General features: G+C 42.8%; 1 protein-coding gene across 4 annotated transcripts in view; it reads right to left on the reverse strand.

Moving 5' to 3' along the window:
* FYN (FYN proto-oncogene, Src family tyrosine kinase) overlaps positions 1 to 15101 on the reverse strand; it is a 215170-nt gene extending 200069 nt beyond the window's left edge. For 3 of the 4 annotated variants that reach the window (XM_047858140.1, XM_047858145.1, XM_047858139.1), the window contains exon 1: positions 14598 to 15100. The gene's annotated coding sequence lies outside the window, so the exon portion shown is untranslated. Of the gene's footprint in view, positions 1 to 14597 lie in introns of all 4 variants that reach the window. The other variant, XM_047858144.1, reaches the window with a different exon arrangement.
* Positions 15102 to 24947: the final 9846 nt, after the last annotated feature.

Consider the following 24947-nt stretch of genomic DNA (forward strand, 5'->3'; position numbering starts at 1 on the left):
TCTGTCCTCCCCCTGAAGTAACGGAATCCTTCGCCTCAATGGGGGAGATTCCCAGGGAAACAAGAATTAGAAGGAAAGTAAAGTAAATTGAATACTAGTTTAAGATTATCCCCCACTAAACAAGGTCATAATGTAAGGTTTCAGGGAGCCCAGAACATTCACCCAGGATTTTTAAATTTTAATTAAAAAAATTTTTTTTTGAAGTAAAGTCTACACCCAACATGCGGCTTAAACTGATGACCCTGAGGTCAAGAGTAGCATGCTCTGCTGACTGAGCCAACCAGGCACTCCATTATCCAGGATTTTTTTAAAAGTGCAACATACTGACATGTCTTTCTTCTAGAAGACATCATTTACAGCCAACCCTTGAACAACATAGGTTTGAACTGCACAGGTCTACTTACACCTGGATTTTTCTGGATAAATACTGTACAGTACTGTAAATGTATTTTTTCTTGTGGTTGGTTTTAATATTTTCTCACTTTACTGTAAGAGTATGGTATATAATACATATAACATACAAAATACGTTAATCAGCTTTTGATGATCAATAAGGCTTCCAGTCAACAGATGCCAATTAACATTCAAGTTTTTGGTAATTCAAAAGTTATACATGGATTTTCGACAGCCCAAGGAGTCAGCATCCCTAACTTCTGTGTTGTTCAAGGGTCAACTGTACACATATTTGAACCAAGAGCAAAAGAGGCCTATGGATTTCAGTTTCTTGAAGTATTTATACCTAATGTCCTTAATCATTAATCTACAGTTGAGCAGCTATCCATTCAACAAGGAGCCACCCTTATTCGGCATCATTTTAGAACTCTACACTCCCCTAGGTTTCCTCTTCCGAGGGCTTCCTGCCTTTGTTTCCCCTTTTCCATACCTGCTGTGTTCACGCATCATATCCGTAAGACTACAGATCCTTCCTTACTGCATCTACCATCCCAATTCCAGCTTGCTCCCCTAGCCAGCCTAAATCCTACTTGCAGCTGATTCAACCGATATTTTCCTTAGTCTCTAAGAATATCCTCCTCACTTGATGGTTCAAATCAATTCTCAACTCTAGGTCACCAAATGGTCAGATTTTCCATTCCAAAGTAACAAGTACTACAAGGCCAAATCACAAAACTGGGCTAAAGCGAGCCATTAAAAAATACCTACAAATTCCAATGGGGCCTCGCTATTTCTCTAATACATTTTTGGTTTTTTTTAAAGATTTTATTTTTAAGTAATCTCTACACCCAATGTGGGGCTCAAACCCACAACCCTGAGAACAGGAGTCACATGCTCCACTGACTGAGCCAGCCAGTCACCCCTCTCTGTAATAATTTCTATCCATCTATTAAAATATTACTCTATATTTTTGTGGCTGTTTGGACTTCTTCTAGATTCGCCAAGCTGTCCTCCTATCTTTGAACCTTCCAACCTTGGATAATGGCTCAGCCTCCAATTTTACTGAAAAGCTTCAGGACATCCACACCTTTGAACTTCTTTCTTTTCACATAAAAATGTCAGGGGCGCCTGGGTGACTCAGTTGCTTTAGCGTCCAACTTGGGCTCAGGTCATGATCTCACAGTTTGTGAGTTTGAGCCCTGCATTGGGCTCTGTGCTGACAGCTCAGAGCCTAGAGCCTGGAGCCTGTTTCGGATTCTGTGTCTCCCTCCCTCTCTCTCTCTGTCTCTCTCTCTCCTGCCCCTCCCACACTTGCACACATGCTTTCTCTTAAAAATAAATAAACATTAAAAAAAAATGTTTTAAATGTCAGTATCTTCATCTGCCTCAGTGATAGTTAGAAATCACACGCGTAAAATACTGTGCCTGCCCCTTCGTGGGAATTCAGACTTGCAAATACCCTTCTCATGTGTTCTTTCTCACTTCAAGTTACTGCTAATTTTTATCCTGTTGAGAGCTATAGTGAGTTGAACGGCAGCCCCCTTCCCATTATAAAATATGCCCATCTGAAATCCCCTCATGGGGAAAAGGGTCTCTGCAGATATAATTAATAAATTAAGGATCATGATGGGGTGCCTGGGTGGCTCAGTTGGTTAAGCGACCGACTCTTGATTTTGGCACAGGTCATGATATCATGGTTGGTGAGACTGAACCCCATGTTGGGCTTTGTGCTGACAGCGTGTATCCTGCTTGGGATTCTGCTTCCCTCTCTGCCCTTCCCCTGCTCACGTTTTCTCTCTATACAAGCAAACATTAAAAAAAAAAAATAAAAAAGAGGAAGTTAAGGATCTTGAGATGAGACCATCTTGAATTAGGGTAGGCCCTAAATCCAGTGACAAGCGTCCTTATGAAAGAGGAGAAAGCCATGTAAAGATGCTCAAAGGAAAATCTCATGTGAATTGGTGGCAGAAACTATAGTGATGGGTCTAAAAGCCAAGGAACGCCCAGGCCTGCCAGCAGCCACCAAAAGTTAGGAAAGAAGCATGGAAGTCTCCAGAACAAAGTGTCACTGGGATGTGACACCTTAATTTCAAGACTTTTGGACTCCAGAATGGTGAGAGAAATTTTTCTGTTGTTTTAGGCCACCTAGTTTCGGGTAATTTGTTGCAGCCACAAAAGACTAATACAAGGGCTCCTCCTATACCCATCATGATCTTGCCCCTGCCAACTCTTTGTTGATCCTCTTCCATCCGTTATCCCCCCCTCCCTCCAATCTCACCAACATCACCCTCACTAGTGGATCATTTCTGCATGTTCTAGCTCATCTAGAAGGTTCTTAAAGCCCAGCTGAGTGTCCTGGTGGGCAGCATAGAGCAGGGCTCTTCCCACACTGGCAGTTCTGGATCTCAAGTGCATGGGAGCATTGTTGTGGGGATGGAGGCCAGGGTACTTCAACCCCTACACACAGAACCTCTGTCACAGCTCGGGACAGGAGATCTGGGAAGCGGAGTTTGCCTTGGGAACTCTAGATCGGGGACTCTTAAACCTTCACACACTGCACCCTTCCTCATTTGGCATATTTGGGCCAAGGTACAAAGAACATCTGCAGTTTTCCAGTGCCAGTCCTCCTTATATCACATTCAGGCATAAACTAACCAGAACTTCCCTGGAGCTACTGGCACTCACAGAGGCATCTGGCTCAGCTCATTGTTCTGGAGTCCTCATAGGTCCTTGCCAGCCACACCTCACAGGCCTTCACTGAGCAAATCTCAGTCTCTTGGAGAACTACCTGTAACTCTTAACAGTCTGAAATCAACAATGTGTTGAATAATGACTACAAGACGGTGGGAATTATATGGACAACCACACCTATATGAAAAGAAGGATGTGATATGGCACATTATCTACCTATGCCTTGCCCCTAATTTGAAAACAGGATTAGAAGTTGGCATCACTGGCATTTTCACCCAAGAAGTTGAACATAAGGGGGAACCTAAGACACTGTGCAACCAAAATCTGGGTTCTGAGCCATGATTTTGAGGACCTACCAATGCAAAGGACCTGATGTACTACCTACAAGAAGAAAATATATTCAAGATGCATCTCATTCCAGAAGTACTGAAAACACTTGTAAGACCTCCCAGCTTGGAAGCTCAGAATCATAATCAACAAGCATTTAATAAATGCACAGCTCAGTGTAGTGTTACATAGCACAACGCAAATGAAATGAGGTGTGCTTTCAGCCTTCTAGAAGCATGCTACTGAAAATGGACAATTCTGACAGGGAGATATACCAAAATGACTGAACATGAACAAACTGGATAAATGCATGAGGTGGTGACATTACATGCCAGCCAAGGAGAGAGTGTATTAGGACACTGGCATGTGATCTCCTGCATTTAAGGAGGTGGCTGTGGAAATGGGAGGGGGGTTGGGGGTGAGGAGGTGCTCAAATCATGGACCATGTATGGTTAAGGAAGGGAAAAAAGTTCACTACCGCTTTCCAAAGACCATAATGGCATTTCAAACAACAGTGAAGCACCAGGTACCTCCCCTCTTTCTGGCTGCAGCAGAGTGGCTGACAAACACTGACTATTATGCTGTTGTCATCTTGTTACAGAAATGACTCGAGTAATGACCCCTAACCATGGAAAACATTTCATAAGGTTTATTTTCAGTCATTCTTTTGATGGAGATACAGAGGCTCTGGTTGGGGTACAGTGTTAGTCATGACTTCGTAGGACCTTAAGTCTAGAAAAGAACCTTCCTCCCCTGCCAGGGAGATTCTTCAGATGCTGATACTACCAAGTGAACCAAATTAACACAGGGAGAGGATGGCACTTCCACAGTCACGGTTGGGTGTCACATGGCTGAGGGACTCAGGTAAATGCTACTTGGAGAGGTGCAGATATGGATGGGCACCGGCTTCCCCAGTCCTCTCAGACTTCCAGGCACAACCCTGGTGGCCACTCTGCACTCTTCCACCATCCACTACTGTTTTCTTCCAACTTCCTCCCAGTGTTGAAACATTCTGCATTTCTCCTGGTCTTGGATGTCACTGCACCACTGGTAACTTCCTATGGTTTTTAGTGAAAATCTTATTGGTGAAAACCTGATGGCAGAGGGCAAAGAAGTAACTATTTCCCTGACCACTCTAAATGTTTAACCAAAAGCTCAAGATTACGAGGGCAAGATCTTTAAACACACACCATCCTCAAAATACAACAGTGGTTCCTGAACCAGTCTGGGACAATCATTGACCCTAAACCATGCGGGCTGGTAGAGAGTCAACCTGGTGCCATCAGAAACTACAAAAACTACACAGGCTCAACATCCAAGCCCCACAGATGGCCAGGAGAGCAGCTACATACTCCGGGGCCCTGCTCCAGGGCCTCTCCAAATAAACATCCACTGAATATCTACACTACGAATGACATCGTGCTACCTGCTATAGGGGGGCCAGCAAACAACATTTTTGCACACAAAGGGCCAACAGTTTCTTGAGAATACAGGACCCACACAGATTCCTTGGAGACCTAGATTATAGTCTAAACTAAATTAGTAACTGGATATATGACCTTGGGCAAGTCACAAAATCTCTCTGAACCTTAGATCTCTCCTATGAGAATTTAACTAACAACATAAGGCATCATTTATTAGGAGACAACTGGTCATAAGTATTCAATGTAAGAGGATGAGGAGATTAGGGGAAACTTCCTAAAGCTGGGATTGAAAAATGGGTAGAATTCTGAGGGAAAAGAAGGGCTAGGGGATTTCAAGAAGGGAAAACAAAGGCCAGAACACATTTTTCATATTAATGAGATACTAGACTGACATCTGGCTAATCAAGTGTTAGTACAGTGGTAAATGAGGTGAGCCAAGTATGACTAAGAATGTGGACATGGAAGGTGTTGAATGCCAGCCTAAGGAATTTGGTCTTTGCTCCTATTCACTGGGTTGTAAGTAAAGGGACAAGGGAAGAGAACCAGTATCTACATCAGCTGGCACATCCATTTCACATGGATCAACATCCCCTCACTCAATTTAGAAGGTATAGGAGTGAAGCAACTGCAATCATTATTTGCAAACCACAGGAGAGCCTGAAGGACGTAACATATCAAGAGAATATAGACTGGGCAACAGTATATATAAAGGACAGCCACAGAATTGGCATTTTCAAGTAAAAGGAGATGATAAAAGATAGAGAATGACAGAATGTTAGCATTCGTTGACAACTCAGCTCCTACAACTGAAAACAATGAGGTGCTCTATATTTGTAGGTTAGACAGTAAACTCTACAATGAAAGGCGAAAGCCTCCAAACTTTGAGAGCAAATAAGAGAAACCATGAACAGAAATCAGCACTTTTCAGGTATCCTTGTGTGCATGTGCCTAGTTATAGGCCACAGATCACACAATTCTGGAATAAAATGAAAACTGAAATGAAAATCAAATTTTATAAGTGACAATATTTGAAACTGTTATTGCTTTTAAATAGATATGACAACGTATGGAAATGAAGAAACTTGTTGGTGTTTATTTGGCTTTTGGGTAGAATTTAATTTGGAGGGTGGGGGTGATCCCACAGAAATACAGATTCAGTAACTTTTGCTGGGGATTAAAAGAAGAAAGGATTGGGAAAAGTGCCCTGGGCTTTGTTGTGGGAAAGGCGATCTGGCTCATTTTTAATTTTCCATTAAAGCCCTACTTTTCAGTATAAAGCAGATGGAATCCTTATACAACTCCATGAAAAGCCTACTATTTTTGGGAACCTCAAAGACGGAAGATCTGAGAAAAATGAAAGTGTTTAAATTCATCAGATAAAATCCCACCAGCACATTCAAAAGAAGCAGGTACTTAGAAATCTTAAAAATACAAAGTAAGTGGTCTTTCTGTGATTGATTTCTGATCCCCAGCCTCCCCTGGGCGGCTGCTGACTCGGGCTGACTGATGATTTTCTACCACTTCACGGCCTGCTCCCATCAATGTGGATGAGACTCACTATGCTTGCTTCATTCCTTGTCTTTCAGAAGCTGCCTCCCTGATGGTTCCATCCCTACTGCCATTCTCATATCCAGAAGGGAGTTCGGTGCTCAATCCTGACAGCCCCAGACCTACTGACTCAGAAGATGGCCCGGAGATATGCACTCTGTAAGATCCTCAGAGAATATTCATGTAACCATGACCCTAAAACTCTCTCCTTATTATTATGAGCTAAGACCTAGTTCAATATATTGTTTGTTGTTCTGCCAGGGTGGATGGAAGAACAAGAGAGCTGCTGTTTACAGAGCATGGACTGTGAGGTACTGGGCTAGGAGATGATATCCACTGTCTCCATACTCATGGCTTACAATCTCATTTGAAAGATGGAACAAAATTAGTGTTAGGAGCATAGATTTCTGGAACCAGACTGTCCAGGTTCAGATTCCAGCTCTAATGCTTACTAGCTGTGTGAGCCTGACTAAATCGCTTAACCTCTAAACCTCAGTTTTCCCATCTGTTAAGTAGGAATAATGATAGTATACCATGGAATAGTGCTGGGTGTTGTGTTGGCCAATTGACCATGAATATGATATTGTCCCTGACTTCCAAAGAGCTCATAAGTCAATGAAAAAGACCAGTATTCACCCATTCTTCCACCCAGCTGATTCCATCTTGCTTTACAAGTCCAACTATGATGATGGTGATGATGAGGTAGAAATCAAGTGCCATGGGGGCCCACAGAAAGGACCAAAGAGGGGGCTTCCCAGAAGGTGAGTCTTGAGAGGAGTAATGAAGTAGTGAGGTTTCCACTGGGGGGAAAAGGTGTCTTTATATCCTCTAACACTTAACACAGAAACAACCGCAAAGCAAAGGCAAGGTCATTTGAAAGTAGGCAGGGAAAGAGGAACCACAGCTTTGGAGCAAAAGCAGGCATGAGCCTAGGAGCCAGACAGACCTGGCTTCTTTAGTAATTAGCTGTGTGACAATGGGCAAGTTACTTTACCTTTCTGAGCCTCAGTCTTCCCATTTGATCAATGGGGATAATAACACCTGCCTCATGGAGTTGTTATAATTAAGTAAATTACTGTATGTAAAGCACTTAACAAGGCCTCTGGGGTGCAATAAAAGCGGTAGGTATTATTATTTTTATGGTGTATTTAAGGAGGGGTGAGTAGCTATGGTGTGCTACATGGTTTTTTACATTATCACAAGGCCAGAAGTAAGCAGTCCTCAGAAAAAGCCTTATGAATTGAAATGAACAATGGGCTAAAACTTTCTCGTGCTGTATTTTTTTTCTCCCCCAAATTTATAGTTAATAGACATTCAATACACATTTGCCCAAACCAACAAGGTGCTGTTGAGGTCATGGGGTCTACAAGGGCTGAATATATGATGACCTCTGCTTCCTAAAAATACCCAGGAAGGACCCAAGTCGGCTTCTGATCCACAGTGAGGCCTCACGTGGGTCACCCTGGAAGCACGGAGATGAATGGGGAAATGCTCTCATCCAAACATTACGACAACTCAGAGCCTTACAAACGTTGTTAAAGTTTCATGAGTCAGTAAGCATTATCTTTCCTTCCCACGTTTTTATTAGACGATAAATCCAGTTCAATTTATATCCTTCTAGGATTACTGTGTCCTAATCAAGTCCAGAGTGCCACTTATTCCTAGGCTGTCTGTACTGCATGTCACCCAAGTCCCTCCAGGTAATACGGTTTAGGCTACTCATGTGTTTTAGTGGCTAAAAATTAGATTTGCTCAACTAGAAACACTGAGCACTCTCTCTCTAACCCAAATCACCATTTATTCATAGGAACCAAGTGCATGAAAGTCATAACTCAGGTCTTCTCCCCCTACTCTCTAGTTTGTTCTGTCTTCAGGAGGTATGGTGACATTCTGAAGTCAAACTCAAGGGATTTACATTGTTAATAGGTTAAAATTCTGGTTATCTGACTAAAACCAAGAAAGTCTTTGATAGGGCTAACTTCAAAGTGCTTTTGTTTTTTTTTTTACTCTCAAGAATAAAAAAGGCTCTGCATTTCTAACAAAGACTTGCTAAGTATGCTGTTTTCAATCATACTATATAAACTTTCCAAGCTTTCCAGTAATTCTTGATCCAGACCTCACAATCCATCACCCAAATCTCTGCCTAAAATATTCAAAATTTCCTTCTATGCAGACAGTACATCTTCACCTTTCCTTCCCTAAGGGATATATGTATTGTATGTATATCTGTTACATGTATGTGTGTACACACACACACACACACACACACATTTTAACAACAGCAGCAAACTCATCACTTTTCCCATATGTGGGGTTTTACGTTTATTAACTCACTGACTCCTCACAGCAAAGCTTTGAGGTAAGAACTATTATCTCCAGGTTAAAGGTGAAAAAAGGGAGGCACGGAGTTTAGGTAGCTTGGCCCCGTTCACACAGCTGGAAGGGGCTGAACCCAGCCCACACCTGAGTCCATGCTCTTGACCACATCCTTCGCCTGGACTGAATGGCTTGACAGTGGACCTTAAGTGGTGACTCTGCCACCTTGGACAAGTCACCTAGCCTCTCTGGGCCTCATTTTTCCTCCTAAGTAAAACAGACGTGTTGGACTTTGTGGTCTCTAGTCCCTTAAGGTCCTATGTTCTGCAGTTTTGATACATGTTTCTATCTTGGTCTAGGGAGCAGCAGAGTCTTAGACCTCCACCCCTTATCTTCCTGATGCTGCTCTGGCTGGATTCGGAGATCTTTGGTGCTAAATCAAACTGCACTTTTCATTCTTAATTTTGCTTAATGTCCGGGGCATAACCCTCGCCTCCTGGTGATCAAGGAAACCTCTCTCCCCTGGGCCTGCTCAACACTCTGGCTCTTCCATTCAGGGCTCCTCTAACCTCCCCCATTCCTGGGCTCTCCCCCAGCCCTGTCTACAAAGTCCCTGAGTATACTGCCCATGTCCATTATTTCAAGTAGTTTCTAATTTGCTGCTAATAGACGTATAATTAAGTCTTACTCTTCACTCCTATGACATACCTCAACCTGAAAGCCCTAAGTGTCCATGATAAAGTCATCATTTGACATACCTGTCCTCTCTTACTGTATTACCTATCTGCATGTTTCTCTCCACCTAATTTCCCAGGACCCCTCTTCTTCCCTGCCCCTCAATATACTGTCTTACCCTCTCTTACTCTGTTTTTTTTTTGTTATTGTTGTTCCATCTCCACTTCCATTTCTTCCATTCAGACTTTTATATATTGCTCATCTGAGTTTCCATAACTACCTTCCCCGCATTGGTCTTGACTGCCTCTGCAACAGCCTACACTGTGACCAGATAATCTTTTATAAAATACAAATTAGATCAAAGCATCATCTCCACTTACAACTGTTAAATGGCATTCTGACATTCTGGCCCTTGAACAATGCAGGAGTTAGGGGTGCCAATCCCCATGCAGTTGAAAATTTGTGTATAATTTTTTACTCCCCCAAAACTTAACTATTAAAAGCCTACTGTTGAGACTGCTGCTAACATAAACAGTTGATTAACACATATTTTATATGCTATATGTATTATATACTATATTCCTGACAATAAAGTAAGCTGGAGAAAAAAATGTTAAGAAAATCACCAGGAAAATACATTTCCAGTACTATACCATATTTATCAAAAAAAAATCTGCATATAAGTGGACCGTGTGCAAACCTAAGTTGTTCAAGGGTCAACTGTACTTACAAGAACACTCAGATTTTTCTCTATCCTATCTTCTTCCTCTGTCTGTCTCTCTACAATACCCCCCCGACCCCCTCCAAAAACTACTTCCAATTTCCTAAAAGTGCATTTGCCTTCCAGGGCAATGGCCTTTCTATAACACTCTACTAGCTGACTCCTACTCTTCACCTCAAAGACACCTCCTCCAACCTTTGCTGCCTGGCTGCCCCACTTTTCCACCTCTTTGTGTAGTTCATGCTCCGTTCTATGTGCTCTCTTCCTCTTGTGAGGGCCCCTAGAATCACAGCAGGCAGAGACTTCCTTTGTCCAGGTAAGTTCCTTAGAGCAGGATCACACCTCTGCCCCTGAAGCATGTAGCTCAGTGTCTGGCAAATGGTAGATACAATGAATGAATGTTGCTGAATGAGGAAATATGTATGACCATTCACATTTACCCACCTATCTGTGGCCCACAGAAGGACACAGCTTAAAACAGAAATCACACAGAGTAAAAGTATTTCCAGTATCAACATGCTTTGCTTTCCCATCTTGAACTTTTTAAATTTAAATATAAGGTTGTTTCACAACAACTAGAAGTATCAGTTTCCAAAGTATTTAGCTATCTTCCTCTTATGGCATGTAACGTATTTTAATTAATGTTATTATATCCATATATAGTATTTTGCATATTGCCTAGTGGCTGAGAGCAAGGGATTTGAAACCAAACTAATTGGGCCTGAACTGTGACTGTACCACCTAATAACTATATGATCTTCAGTTAGTTACTTAACCTCCCCTGCTTCAATTTCCCACCTGTAAAAGGGAGAGAAGTGAAACCGCTTCAGATCATTATTGCTAAGACCAGAACTTCAACAGCGCTTGACAGATAATAATGCTCGATAAAAATTAGCTATTATTTATTTACTTTTATCTCCCCTGGCAGACTGTGAGCCCCTGAAGAAAAGGACAGCAGAAGCATTCATTTTCATGACCCTATCTCCCAGTGCCTTGCACACAGGAACACACTTGGCTAATGTTTCCAGAACAGATGAATATAATGAACCGTTTGTAGCAAAAATATATGCATTATTAACTATGATGAATAGTATGGACAGCATTGCTCCAATGGTTTGGAGGCCTGTGGAGAACAGAGACTATCCAGAACACGAGCAGTTTGCCCTGCTCCTGGAGGTCTGGAAACTCACTTAGTCTCCGTGGAATATGCAGATATCACAATCACCAAGTCAGGACAGCTGTGTGGTGAAGGGGACCCAGGCAAGACTGAGCCTGGGCTGGCTAGGGCTCCCTTCTCATTAGCATGGCCCCAGGCAAGAAGTTTCTCCTGGGCACTCTGCTTAATTTCCTCTTTCAGTTAAGAAGGTAGGACTGTGATTTCTAAGGACCCTCCCAGCCACTTTGGGAGTCTATAAAATCAACAAATAAAAAAAATCTAGGCCAAGAAAAGTTCTACTAGAGTAAAAGAACCATACCAAAGTCAACATAGGAGGCATGAGATCACTGTATTACAAGTAATCACTGAGTGGGAACTACTTGAACCAACAAAAAGCAAAGTTTTATGAAACATGTTTAAAATAAAAAGATCTGAACTTATGAAATCAAAAGAATAAAAGAAATGATGGGTTTATGCTCCAGGTTTCCATACAATTTAGTTTTCATCAGCCTACAAACTCCTTGAGGGCAATGACTGTGCCTTGTTGAATGGCAACATATGGCAAGGCTGCTGGCCCAAAATACATTTCCTCTTTTTTCTTAGTCACATGGCTAACCTACATTTCCCAGGCTCCCCTGCAGTTAAATGCGGCCACCTAACCAGCCCTTGCGTACAGAATGTCAGTGGAAGTGATAGGTGTCATTTCCAGGCCAAGGCATTTAAAAAGTGGACTACTGCATGAGGAATAATAAATGTCTATTGCCTTTGAGCCATTACGTTTCTGCAGGCCTATTTGTTACAGCTGCTAACGTTAGTTTAATAAATCCAAGTGCCTGGCACATACCAAAGACCTAACTCACATTTACTGAAACAGGATAAGACCAGGTTCCTTCTCTCAATGTGCTGACCAATTAATGATGGAAACAGAGACAGGCCAAACGTTATGCCTGCTGCTGAGGTCTGAAAACAAAATTGGAGGCGTGGTGATTTGTTTGGTGGGGAGGATAAAGAAAACATCAAAGACTTTTGAGCTGAGCCTAAAGGTTAAACAGAATGCAAGCAGATCTGATGGGATTGGAGAGTCCAGACCCAGGACAAAGCATAAAGTACAGAAAGCAGAGTGTGCATTTGTTCACATTCAACCTTATCATTAAGTCTCTTTAGCTCGGTCAACACAGTGTGAGCTTATTGTGCACGGACTTTCCTTCCTGGGTCTGGCATCAAACAAACAACCCTTTGTTTTTACAGCATACCCATTAACCCTATTGCTTTTTTTAAATATAAAAAGTTCCATGATGAATGTCCTTAGAAAGTACAGAAGTAAATGTTTAATGAATCATGACTCTTTGCTAATAAAATTCTTGAAAAATGACTCTTTCCTAATAAAATTCTTGAAAAACAAACTTAAGACAAGAGTCAAGGAGCCATGCTCTTAGGAATCAATGGGTTCAACCTACGTTTTCATATTATCAATTAAGCATGTAATAGCCACTGGCTTACAAAATGGAACATTAAGCCTCCAGATTTACATTAACATTTCCTCCTTGAGAGGAACACCAAACAGATGGTTCAAAGTTCAATCAAAAGATTCTCTACATCCTTGGCTCATAGTTAAGTGCCCCCCTACCCCCAAACGTTAGATAGTTAACAAACCACTTCCTCCAAAAGTCTGTGAGTCCCTTCATCTGAAAGCACAGTACCCAAGGGGCCAGGACTCAGGAGAAAGAGCACAAAGGGTGGAAAGTATTGCAGTCGATTGGGGTGGTGAGAGGAAGGATGTGGGTGTCTGAAGACTCCCCTGAAGCAAGGAAGAGACACAGTCTCCCACGGCCTTCCAAATACCAATTTGAATGCTGTGTTTTTGATGCCCCCGGAAACTTGTTTAAATATAAGGGTAAAACAACACCAATGGGCAGACAAAATTTCAAGACTTCAGCACTTCTTAGACTTGAGGGAAGAAGCAAATCTAGCTGCCTCACTCGTATCAAATACTAATTTAATTATCTGACTCAGAAGCCAAATTCTTCTGCTCCCACACCGATTTATCCTACCCCAGCTTTTTAGTACCTATCCTCAGAGGAGAGGAGGTTCAAACAAGGTGGAGGAAGGCTATCTTGATAAGAAAGCAACTCTTGGGACTGCTGGAATCATTTCCCCCTTAAATCTAAGAAGTACTGCAGCTGCCAGTCAACGCTACTGGGTCCATGAATACTGCAAAATGACAGCACCTGCCACCCTGCAGCATCTGGGGCCTTTTATGTTTTGGTAAATGTGGCAGGAAAGACTCTCAGAGAGAAAATCAACTGCTTTATCTGAGAGAAAGGGAAGCCCCAGTGAAGAGAAAGAAGAATCATCGTGCCCATCCTTGGGTACTTTGTGCGTCTCCTCTCTGTACACTGAAAGGGCTCTTTGTGTCACACACACACACACACACACACACACACACACACACACCCGGCGAGTCTGTGTGATTTATTAAGGGGAGGAGGGGCAAGAAGGGTGATTTTATTATCCCGCTTCTCACTGAGTCCCAGCAAATCTCCGCCTGGGCCCAACCTCGGTGGCCTCTTTCTGGCCCAGTCCCCTCCGCCTGTGGCCGCAGAGATAAGAGAGGGGAGGCGACCAAACAAAAAACAGTCATCGATCTGGGAAGTAGAGAGGAAATTCAGCGGGCAGGGAAGAGAAAGGAGGTTGAGGGAGCAGAAGGGGTGGGGAGGCAGAGGAAGAAGAGCGAAGGCTCCAGCAAGGGGGACAGGGGAAGGTTGGGCGGGTGGTGGCACAGGAAGAGTGAAGGGGAGGATGGGGGAAGTGCTAGGGAGGTGCCAGAAATAGGCAGGAGGATGAGCTGAGGAAAGCGACGACCGCAGAAGGAGGCCGAGAGGTGGAGGAGTGGGGCAGGGGTGGGGTGGGGTGGGGAGGGAAGCAGCACGGGGCATCAATTATTAAGTGATTACATCATCCCTGACATTAAAACAACACACACAGACCGAGTCCCCGCGGGGGGCCCCCGAAAGGAGGGCGAGGGTGGAGTCTGGGCCAGCCTCGCCCCCCTGACAATTCCTATTCTCACCCTGCGCCCGCTCGCAGGCGAGGAAACGGGCCCCCCATCCCTGCGCTACCTCAGGGCCGCACCCCGCAGAGGTGTCCTCCCGCGCGGCCGCGGGAAGACTCCGAGCGGGGCCAACTCCCCGGCAGCCCCGCGGGGCGCCCCGGAGGCAGCAGCGGCGACCGCCGGGAGACTGCAGCGCGGGGCCCCGCGGCGGGGGCGGCGCAGCGCGGGGGCGTCGGTGGCCCGCGTCTCCGCAGCATCCCCACCGCCTCCCAGGGCGCATCCCCGGCCGCTTACCTGCGCGGCGCTCAGGCTCCGGAGCCCATTCATATGGTCTTCTCCCCGCCCTCCTCCCGCGCGGCCGAGGCGGTTCCGGGGGTTCCTCGGCGGGCCCGGCAGCCGGTGGGCCTTCCGAGAGCGCCGAGGGGGCGGCGCCGGGTGTCCCCGGCCCGGCGGCCGGATCCCTCCCTGGCGCGGACGGCGGCCGCCGGGCGGTGCGGCGCGGGCGGCGGCTTTGTGTGTGCCCAGAGAGCTCTCGGTGCGCTGGCTGAAGCGCCGCGCGCCCGGACGTTGGAGGACGCGCGGCTCCGAGGGCAGCCTGCTTGTGCTTTCGCGGCCGGCCGGCGGGCGGGTCTCGGCGGCCTTTGGTCACGACGACCCCTCCTCCTCTCCCGCGGCAGCCCCCTCCCCGCCGGCTCCGCTCCTGACAGATGGCGCAACTGCAACAACGCGCCGCCGCCACCGCGGCTGCTCGCAGCTACTCACGCTGATGCTCCGGCCCCTCCAGCCCCAGCCCCGGGTGAGGAGGGGGCGGGACGCACGCTGAGAGTGGCAGGCCCCGCTGCCCTATCAACGCACCCTTCGGGAGCTGCGGGCGGCGACCATTGGTGTCTGGGGCGGGGGCGGGACCGAAAGGGGTGGGGCCACCGGGTGGGTTGAGCGTTACTGTGGCAGCAGGCATCCTGGCGTGCGTGCGGTGTGGGGTGTAAGAGGGGATGCGAGGTTGGAGGAGTTTGTGTGTGTGCTTTTAAGGATTGTGTGGACTTGCGAGGTAGTGGGTTTGGGCGGGGGAAGTAGGGGAGAGTGTGAGCTGCAGTTTCTGCTTTGCGGAAGGTTGCGGCTGCCACTGCAGAAAGGCATCTGCCATTCCCCCCAAACCATGGGAACCTGCCTCCAAAAAGGGCTATCTTGCCTTTTCTTGTGCCTTCTCATTTGAAGGTGGGAGGATAAATTGGGAAAGTGTTAGGTGGTGAAAACGTTTTTTCTAATCGAACTTAAGAGTGCCGAGCAGCCCGGAAAAACCATCACAGAAACCTGGAAAAACCAAGAGAACCCTGGAAACGCACAATTTGAAAGTATTATTAACAATAAAGAGAAAGAGAAGGAGGAAATTGAGATTATTAGTCTCCTATTTTCGTGGACACACATTTTCAAGCAAAAGTCTGGAGGAAGTATTACTAAAATAGGGGGAGGGGTGGAGAGGGCAAGTGTGGACTAAGGAATCTGAAATCAGAGTAGAGATTTGTTTGTATAGTTTTTCCCCAACTCATGTTTAATTGTAGCCATTGGTTGTCTTTGGTTTCTCATGACATGTAAGCTTCTCATGTTTTTTTTTTTCCTTCACTGAATCTGAGCTTTTGCTCAGATTTTCCTTAATGAAATAATAACCGGTTTAGTATACAGTTGGGAGCGCATCAGTCTTTATTTCCTACCCAGCTTTTCTATGGCAGGATGTAACTTCATAAAAAGAAACACTTTGGCTTCCTGATTTTCTTTATAGGTAATTCCTGTTTACTGAAAGTTCTCCTTTAAGGCATGCTCAGATTCATTCTCCTCAGTAATTTTGGTAAGAACCCTCCCCTCCCCCCTCAGCAAATCTAATGTTCTGAGATATAGAAGTGAATTAGCTTCTGCTTCTATGCTCAAAATCTATATTACCTTCCTGCCCACTAGTTTTTTTTTTAACCATAGTTTAAAAATATCAGCCACTTTTGCTGACTTTTTTTTTTGTACACAGTACTTTGAAAAAAGTTTCCTGGGGCACCTGGGTGACTCAGTGGGAAGAGCATGCAACTCTTGATCCCAGTGTTGTAAGTTCGAGCCCAACGTTGGGTGTAGAGATTACTAAAATAAATGTGTTAAAAAAAATTGCCAACATTTATTAAAGGATTCTCATTTTATGGATGAGGAAACCGAGGACAAGAGAACTTAATAACTAAACTCAAGATAATAGTATAGGGTGGTTAGTGTCGGGTGTTTTTTCCTCCTTTAAACAAAATGATAAATTAAACCATGTTTTAAATTATATGTCTGGCAATTCATTCCAAAGTCCCAAGAAATGGAACTACAACAAGGACCAGAGGACTTCCGCACACAAGAATACCAACTTCATCTAGCCAAGAATTGTTGATCTTAAGAGAAGGGGCTTCTCTTCCTTAGTACTAGCCTGCCATGGCTGTCCTAGATTTGAAGTGGGTTGGAGAGGCAATAGTCTAGAGCAATGGTTCTCAAACCATAGCATGTATCAGAATTATTGGAAGGGACTTGTTAAAATGCGAATTGGTGTTCCCCACTGCCAGAGGGCTGATTCAGTAGGTTTGGAACAGGGGTCGAGAATCTGTACTTCTAACAGTTTCCTGGTGGTGCTGCTGCTGCTGATCTGGGTATCACATCTTGAGAACCACTGGTCTAGAACCAGGCTGTCCAACATGGCAGCTGCTAGCCACACATGGCTGTTAAGTACTTGAAATGTACTTGAGTACTTGAAATGTGGCTAGTGCAAATTAAGGTATGCATGCTGTAAATGTAAAAGACATATTGGATTTCAAATATTTAGCATGAAAAAAAGAAATGTAAAAAAGAAAATGTTATTAAATTTTATTTCACCTATTTATTTATTTAGTAATTTTTGTTAAAGTTTGCCATTTATTTTAAGAGAGTGCGAGAGGGGGAGGGGCAGAGAGAGGGAGAGAGAGCTGATCCCAGGCAGGCTCACAGTGCTAGTGCAGAGCCCAGTGTGGGCTCTAACCATGAGATTGTGTCGTGAGCCAAAATCAGGAGTCAGATGCTCAGCTGACTTAAGTCACCCAGGTGCCCCTATTTATTTTCATTTTTACATGTAGCTACTAGAGAATTTTAAATAGCATATGGCTCATATTATATTTCTATTGGATAGCAGTGGCCTAGAGTTGTTTTTGATTCCAGCTCCATAGCACACACTGTTAGCACCTTTTTTTTTTTTAAATCTTTTATGTTTTATTTTTATTTTTATTTTTGAGAGAGAGAGACAGAGCACGAGCAGGGGAGGAGCAGAGAGAGAGGGAGACACAGAATCCGAAGCAGGCTCCAGGCTCCAAGCTGTCAGCACAGAACCCAACGTGGGGCTTCAACCCACAAACTATGAGATCATGATCTGAGCCAAAGTCAGTCACTTAACCAACTGAGCCACCCAGGTGCCCCTACACAGTTAGCACAGTTAGCAACTTAATAAGGCAAATCACTTAGCCTTTGTGGAACTTTGCGTTCTCATACATAAACTGACCTCATACTGCTTTGTGAAGACTAAACGGACATGCAAAAAGTTTATGCATACCTTCCTCCTATTTAAAGATAAACTGTCCTGTACTCTCAGAAAAAAATACTCGTAAGACATGGACCTCCTTTGGTATCCCATGTTGGATTCAATTTATCTTACGTGAAACCTGGAGTTGGTGGGGTAAGACATCTTCTTGTTTAAGCTTTCTTCAAAAAGAGTCACTTTTTAGCGTCTGTAACTCTAATAGCTTCTTGATCTAATTAGTGAACAAAAAGAAGGGACAATGCAATTAAAATGACAGATTAACCTGCTTCCATCACGACTCCATCCTGTTTTTATAATTCTTTCCTTGCCTACCTTTTTATCTGTTGCCCTTCTTAAAAGTCGCTTTAAATGGATTTGGCTTCCTCTGGAGGATTTGCTAATGGCCTGAACAAGTGTAAGAGTACTGTGAAGGATTTGGATACCATTCCCCATTTTGATCTGTGCAGGTCTCTGCAAACACCCTGATTAAAGAAAGGTCCATGACACTGTCCTTGGCCTACTTGGGATAAGTCATTATTGTTCTCTGCACCCCTGATTTATTTTTATTTTCTTCTGGACAATTTATGTTATTATATTATATAAAAATAATATATATTATATATTGTTACATATATAAAATATTATGATGTATTATTATATAATATTATATATTATAATTATATATAATATAAAATATATTATATATTAAGTATATTATGTTATATAAATTATGTATGTAAATTATGGTAATTTATGCTATATATATATATATATAATGTTTTATTTTTCCATTTTTATTTTTCTATTTCTTTACTTACAGTTTCCTGTTTCTATCTGGGGTTTATTTTGTCTCAACAGAATTTCTTATTATCTCGTTTTTAAAGTAACATTTCCTTATTTTTTATTTTATTGGTCAAAATATTTTCTTGCCTCATTACATTTTAGTTTTCATCTTCTTTTAAATGTTAACTCAGTAGCAACATGTATGACAAGGGTAAGAATGCTTAATATAGAGTTCTCACAAATCAACAAGAAAATAAAATGAACACTCCAGTTGAAAAACATGGGCAAAGGAAATGCATCTCAAAATGGCCAGTAAACATGCAAAGAAATTCAACTTCACTTGAAACCAAAGCAGTGCAAAGATGGTTTTTTCTTTTTTTTTTTTTTTCCAACGTTTATTTATTTTTGGGACAGAGAGAGACAGAGCATGAACGGGGGAGGGGCAGAGAGAGAGGGAGACACAGAATCGGAAACAGGCTCCAGGCTCTGAGCCATCAGCCCAGAGCCTGACGTGGGGCTCGAACTCACGGACCGCAAGATCGTGACCTGGCTGAAGTCGGTCGCTTAACCGACTATGCCACCCAGGCGCCCCAAAGATGGTTTTTTCAACTACCCAGTTGGCCAAAGACATAAAAGGATTTAAGGAAATGGATACCCACATCCTTTATTTTATTTTATTATTTATTTTTTATTGTATTTTATTTTTTAAATATAATTTATTGTCAAATTGGTTTCCATATAACACCCAGTGCTCATCCCAACAAGTGCCCTTCTCAATGCCCATCACCCACTTCCCCTCTCCCCCACCCCCCACCCACATCCTTTTTAAAAAAATTTTTAATGTTTTAATTTACTTCCCCATTAGTTAGCCTATAGTGCAATAATGATTTCAGGAGTAGATTCCAGTGATTCATCCCCTACATATAACACTCAGTGTTTATCCCAGCAAGTGTCTTCCTCAATGTCCCTTGCCCATTTAGCCCATCCCCCCACCCACCTCCCCTCCAGCAACCCTCAGTTTGTTCTCTGTATTTAAGAGTCTCTTATGTTTTGTTCCTCTCCTGTTTTTATTTTTGCTTCGCTTCCCTTATGTTCATCTGTTTTGTATCTTAAATTCCACAAAAGAGTAAAGTCATATATGGTATTTGTCTTTCTCTAATTAATTTCTCTTAGTGTAATACCCTCCAGTTCCATCCACATTGTTGCAAATGGCAAGATTTCATTCTTTTGGATTCCCAGGTAATAATCCATTGTATATATATACCACATCTTCTTTATCCATTCATCTGTCGACGGACATTTGGGCTCTTTCCATACTTTAGCTATTGTTGATAGCGCTGCTATAAACTTTGGGGTGCATGTGCCCCTTCGAAATGGCACACCTGTAGATACCCACATCCTAATGTTGACTGGCATAGCACTCTGGATGACAATTTAAGAAAAGTTTAATAAATAAATTAATTAATTAATTTAATCAATTTATGAAAAGTATTTTGAAAAGTATGTACCTTTCAGTCAGCAAGGCTACTCCTGGGAAACAATGGAAGAAGTTTACAAGGATATACCTATGATGTGAGTAATTACAACATTATAATAGTGAACAATTGAGAAAAATCCACTGGTAAGAGATTGGGTGTGTTAACCAAGCTATGTCTATAATAGAACACTACACAGCCATGAAAATGATGATAAAGCCATTTATTTATTTATGTGAAAGGATTTTCACAATAAATTAATGTCTCTATATTTTTATGCATACATATCCCATTGTTTTAAAATTTATCTACATATAAATTTTCATAGAGAAGTATGCAAGTTCATACACAGAAATTTTAACAGTGATTTTCTCCAAGTTATCAAATTATAGATCATCTTTGTTTTTTATCTTTTTTAAAAATTTTTCTGAAGTTTTTTGTATTGGGCATCTATTCACTATTTAACAGAAGAAACAATAAAACTTAAACCTTTTCCTGTCTTTGCTACTTTAGTTTTCCCTTTTATCTTCCTCTTATTTTCCCTGCTGATTTTCTTCCCTTTTGAAGGAGCCTTGCCACTGGTTTCTGGTGGATCTCCTTGGGACTTGTAAGAATGATTCTCAAAAAGCTTTACTTATGTGTCTAAGAGCAGGACACTACCAGGAACTGGTCCCAAGGCTAACCTCTCTGTACCTGGCACACCTGGTTTACTGTCAAATTCTTGCTTCTGATATCTCATATCATCAAGTTCTTGAAGAAAGAGCTACATACTTGAAAATCCATGATGTTCAGAATATAGCCAAAAGCAGGAGATGGTCCCGGGAAAATCTCATATGGAAAGGGAAGGACCCTCCATGCTACACCCCAGCCTGAGCTCAGGAAAGGGTAAGAGTAGATGGTGTTAGACCTCTTTTTGGAAGAGGTCCAGCAAAGTTGCTGTAGCTGGGATTCTGCTAGCACTTCATTCCAGCTCTCTCATGTTAAATCTTATCCAAACTGGATAGTTGCTCCCCTTGGTGGGTCACAGCAGAGCCTTCTTGGCATGTGGCTTTAGCTCCCTTTCCTCTTAAAAAGATAGGAATTATTACGAATGTGGTTTTAGGGCCCAAGTCCACTGACCTCTGCAACATGCTCTCATTGTGTCAGGGTCATTACTGGACAACCCAGGCCTGTTAGAAAGAAAAAATTGGGTCGATAAAGGAGGAGAGCCTATATCCCAGCCAAACCACAGGGAGGGTGGGAAAGATGGTGATAATCGAAAATGGTGTTTTTTGATTCATTGCTTGACTCCCCAAGGGAAGCCTGGATCATTGTCTGATGTGGTTCTAGTGTGTGAGGATGGGACTAAGTCAATCTTGAAGGTCTCAATGAGAACACTTCTGATTTCATATATAGTATCTATTTTCCAACAGATCTCCTACCGGAGACCTTGCAGGAGTCTAACAAGGGAGGCTCTCTTATTGTAAGATGGCCTGTCCCTTTCTCTTACAGCCTGATTAGCTGTCCCTCCCACTCTGACCAGTCTTGACTAATCAATTTTTTCTATTTCCTGGTGCCACTCTATGCAGTGATGGTGCTTGAGGCTCATCCTGTGTGGCTAAGCCACTGGTACAGATAACTGGATCAGAAGCTTTCATATTTCCCAGTTTGCAGGCATAGGATGATTAGGCCTGACCTTGGGGGAGCTATGCTCCCCATTCAAGACCTATGCAGTGAGGCCCAACATGTGCTGTGTGCTGTGTGTGTGTGTGTGTGTGAGAGAGAGAGAGAGAGAGAGAGAGAGAGAGTTTGATCTGGTAGAGCTCCAAGTATCCTTGATGATTCAGATATTTTTTTCTGGTCATAGCCTGATGTAGTCCTAAAGAAAAGATAATGTCTCGGCTTTCTAATTACTTTAGTGATCTACATCTGTATGAGATGTAGATTTTATAACATTCATCTTGCCACTTTCAAGTATTCAAATATTCTATGTGTCAGGCTGTCAAAGGAAAAAAAATGAACAGAAAGAAGAAAATCATTGTTATCAGTCAAGGTTCTTGGTTGCGAGCAGTATGAACTATGTCTAGTTTCAGCAGAAAAGTAGTTTATTAGAAGGATGTTGTATAGCTCAGAGAATCAGTGAGAGAACTCGAAAAGTAGACTCAGCAAATAGGCAGGAATCAGGAACCACCACCCAGGGGCACATCTGAGGCCTGGTTAGGATGTTCTGTTGGGGCCGTCACACCGCCAAGGACCTTCTACCACTACTGGAAGTAGATTCTACACTCTCTCTTCATTCTCATTTCACTTACTGAAGCCTCAAATTCTTGGGTGGTAGCATCTTACAGGCGGGCCATACTGTAGCTTTCAGGGTGGTTGGAGAGCGGGAGGCAGAGGGGAAGGGGTATCTGGCTTTCTCTAGCTTCTGTGGAAAATGGTAAGACCTTGCCCCCAACCAACTCAGATAATAGGGCTCTCCCCAAAATAGGAAGGGAAGCGAGACATTGGGCCAGAATTTAAAAAATGACAAATGCCACCCTGCAACTGTTCACCCATATCTCTGTGAACCTCGGATTGCCATGATTGAGTGTCATTGCTCATTTAACAAAAATTTCTTCCTCTTCAGTCATGATTCTGTTTTCTGGTGAGAGGGTGACAGGCTAGGTCCCACACTTAAATTTCTTTGGCAAGGTACACAATATCTTCTTGAACATAATGTCTCACATGAATGATCTTTAACTTTCATTTATTCTACATTCAAATGGGAGAGTTCATTGTCTCTGGGAATGAAGGATTTATGACAGGTCTTATAGGGATGTGGAACTTCTGAGGAATGGGGACATTGGTAGAATTTTTACCCTGGCAGCATAAGAGGCTCAGTCGGCTCTAGTCTCTTCCCATTTATTATCATCCTTCATGTAAAAGACATTCTTGTAGTGAGTGGCTTCCCAGCTCACAGTGAATTCCACTTTTGGGGAATAGCTACCAAAACCCAGAGGTGGGCTTCTAGAGACCATGTCTCTATGAACTGACCCTCAATAGCACAGGCTAGCCATTGCCATCAGGAGTAGGCACTTTTCCCATTGTCCCATAAAGAGCCAACTATTATTTACTGCGTATTTGAAAATTGGATCAGAGATATACAGATGTGAGTGTATTAGTAGGAAAAGCCAACTGCCCTTAACAAACATCCCCAAATCTCCGTGGCTTTACATAACAAAGATTTGCTTCTCTCTAAGGTCATGGTCTAATTGGGTTTCTGTTGAGCAACTTTTCACAAAGTGATTCAGGGACAGAGGCACCCTTCAACCAGGATGTCACTGGGGAACAAGGGAAAAGAGAATTGCATGGCCAATTTTAGAAGTCAACATAAAAGTGGTTTATAGCATTTCTGCTCACATTCTATTGGCTAGAAATAGTCACAAGGCTACACCTATAGACAAAGGAGCCGGGAAATGTAATCTAGTGATGGCAGCAGGAAAAAGAGGAAATGGCTTTGGTGAGTATCTTGCCACACTGGGAGATGGTAATACTGAGCAGTGCTCCGGGGGGATGATCTACGAAGTCCTGCTGCTGATCTCCCTTCAGCATTTTGGTTTCTCTTCCTTTAACTTGATTGGTCAACTACTTAGATCCACTAAGAAGAGGCTTCTTAGATCAGTGTCCGTCCAATCCATATCTCCTTATGTTCAATGTAGCCAGACGTATTTACATACGTACACAATAGTGTATGTATAAGGACAATAAGTTCTGCATTTTTGTATCACAATAGATTGGAAACATGTCTTAAGTGTCAATAGGTGACTAGTCACATCAATTATGGTACTTGCAACTCTTTGTGCCTTAAAAAAGACTAAATTTTTTTAAGAACTTGTAGAAAGTGTTTATTTCCCTTTCACCTTCCACTTTAGCATAGCTGACCCAGAACCTGCCATCGCTGATCTGGGGAAAATAGGAGTTGGGAAAAGAATAAAGTGAACTGTGGAGTTATCAAAATATATCCATGAAGAATAGAACTTGAAAAGTTTTGAGGAATAAAAAATTGCATCTAGGATTCCTCAAGGAAGAAGTTTGGCCCTTCATACACCATCAACAGATATGGATGCTAACTTAAAATTGGTGCCATCTCACATCTGCCCTGGCAAAACCATCTCTTGCCCTCCTGCTGTCCAGCTTGATAAAGAGGGCCAGGCTCAAAACAAACAAAACAAAATGCTGACCAAGTTAGTGAAGCAACCCCAAAAGGAAACTTAGAAGACCATAGCTGGTACGACTTCCAAATTTTAAAATTATCTTAAATTTTTGTAATTTGTGTTTATGTGAAAACACCTGAGTCTGTCAGAACCAATAATAAGGGCAGAAATAGTTCCATGGAGTGTGTATTTGGCAAGTGTGGGTATGGAATCCCAGGATCCCTGTTTCATTTTAGAGGCTTAATTGTTCTAGCTTACTATAAATTGAGGTCAACTGTCTTGAACTTTGGAGGCCCCAGACAAATCTGAGGAATCAAGCCCTCTTCATATGATCCATGGAATCAAAAGTCACTGAAACATAAAGCAGCCAGAGAAGATCTCAAACAGACTTAACTGATAGACGAGCTTATAGAAATTATACTCTTTTTTAATTAAGAGAATCAAGTTTATTAGAAATGGTCTATTGAAAAATTAGAAAATATTCATGCTGGTATAAACTGAAAGGTATTCATTCCACCCTGGATTCAACGTATCATTTATTTTAATTCAGTTTTATTTGTCACTTATTTAATTGCCTTTGGATGAGCTGTATGCATTCACCACTTTCTCGCACATACTGTCTCAATATGAAGAGAAACATTCTATTTCTATTCAAATC

This window comes from Prionailurus viverrinus, chromosome B2 (assembly GCF_022837055.1).
Source record: "Prionailurus viverrinus isolate Anna chromosome B2, UM_Priviv_1.0, whole genome shotgun sequence".
Lineage (NCBI taxonomy): Eukaryota > Metazoa > Chordata > Mammalia > Carnivora > Felidae > Prionailurus > Prionailurus viverrinus.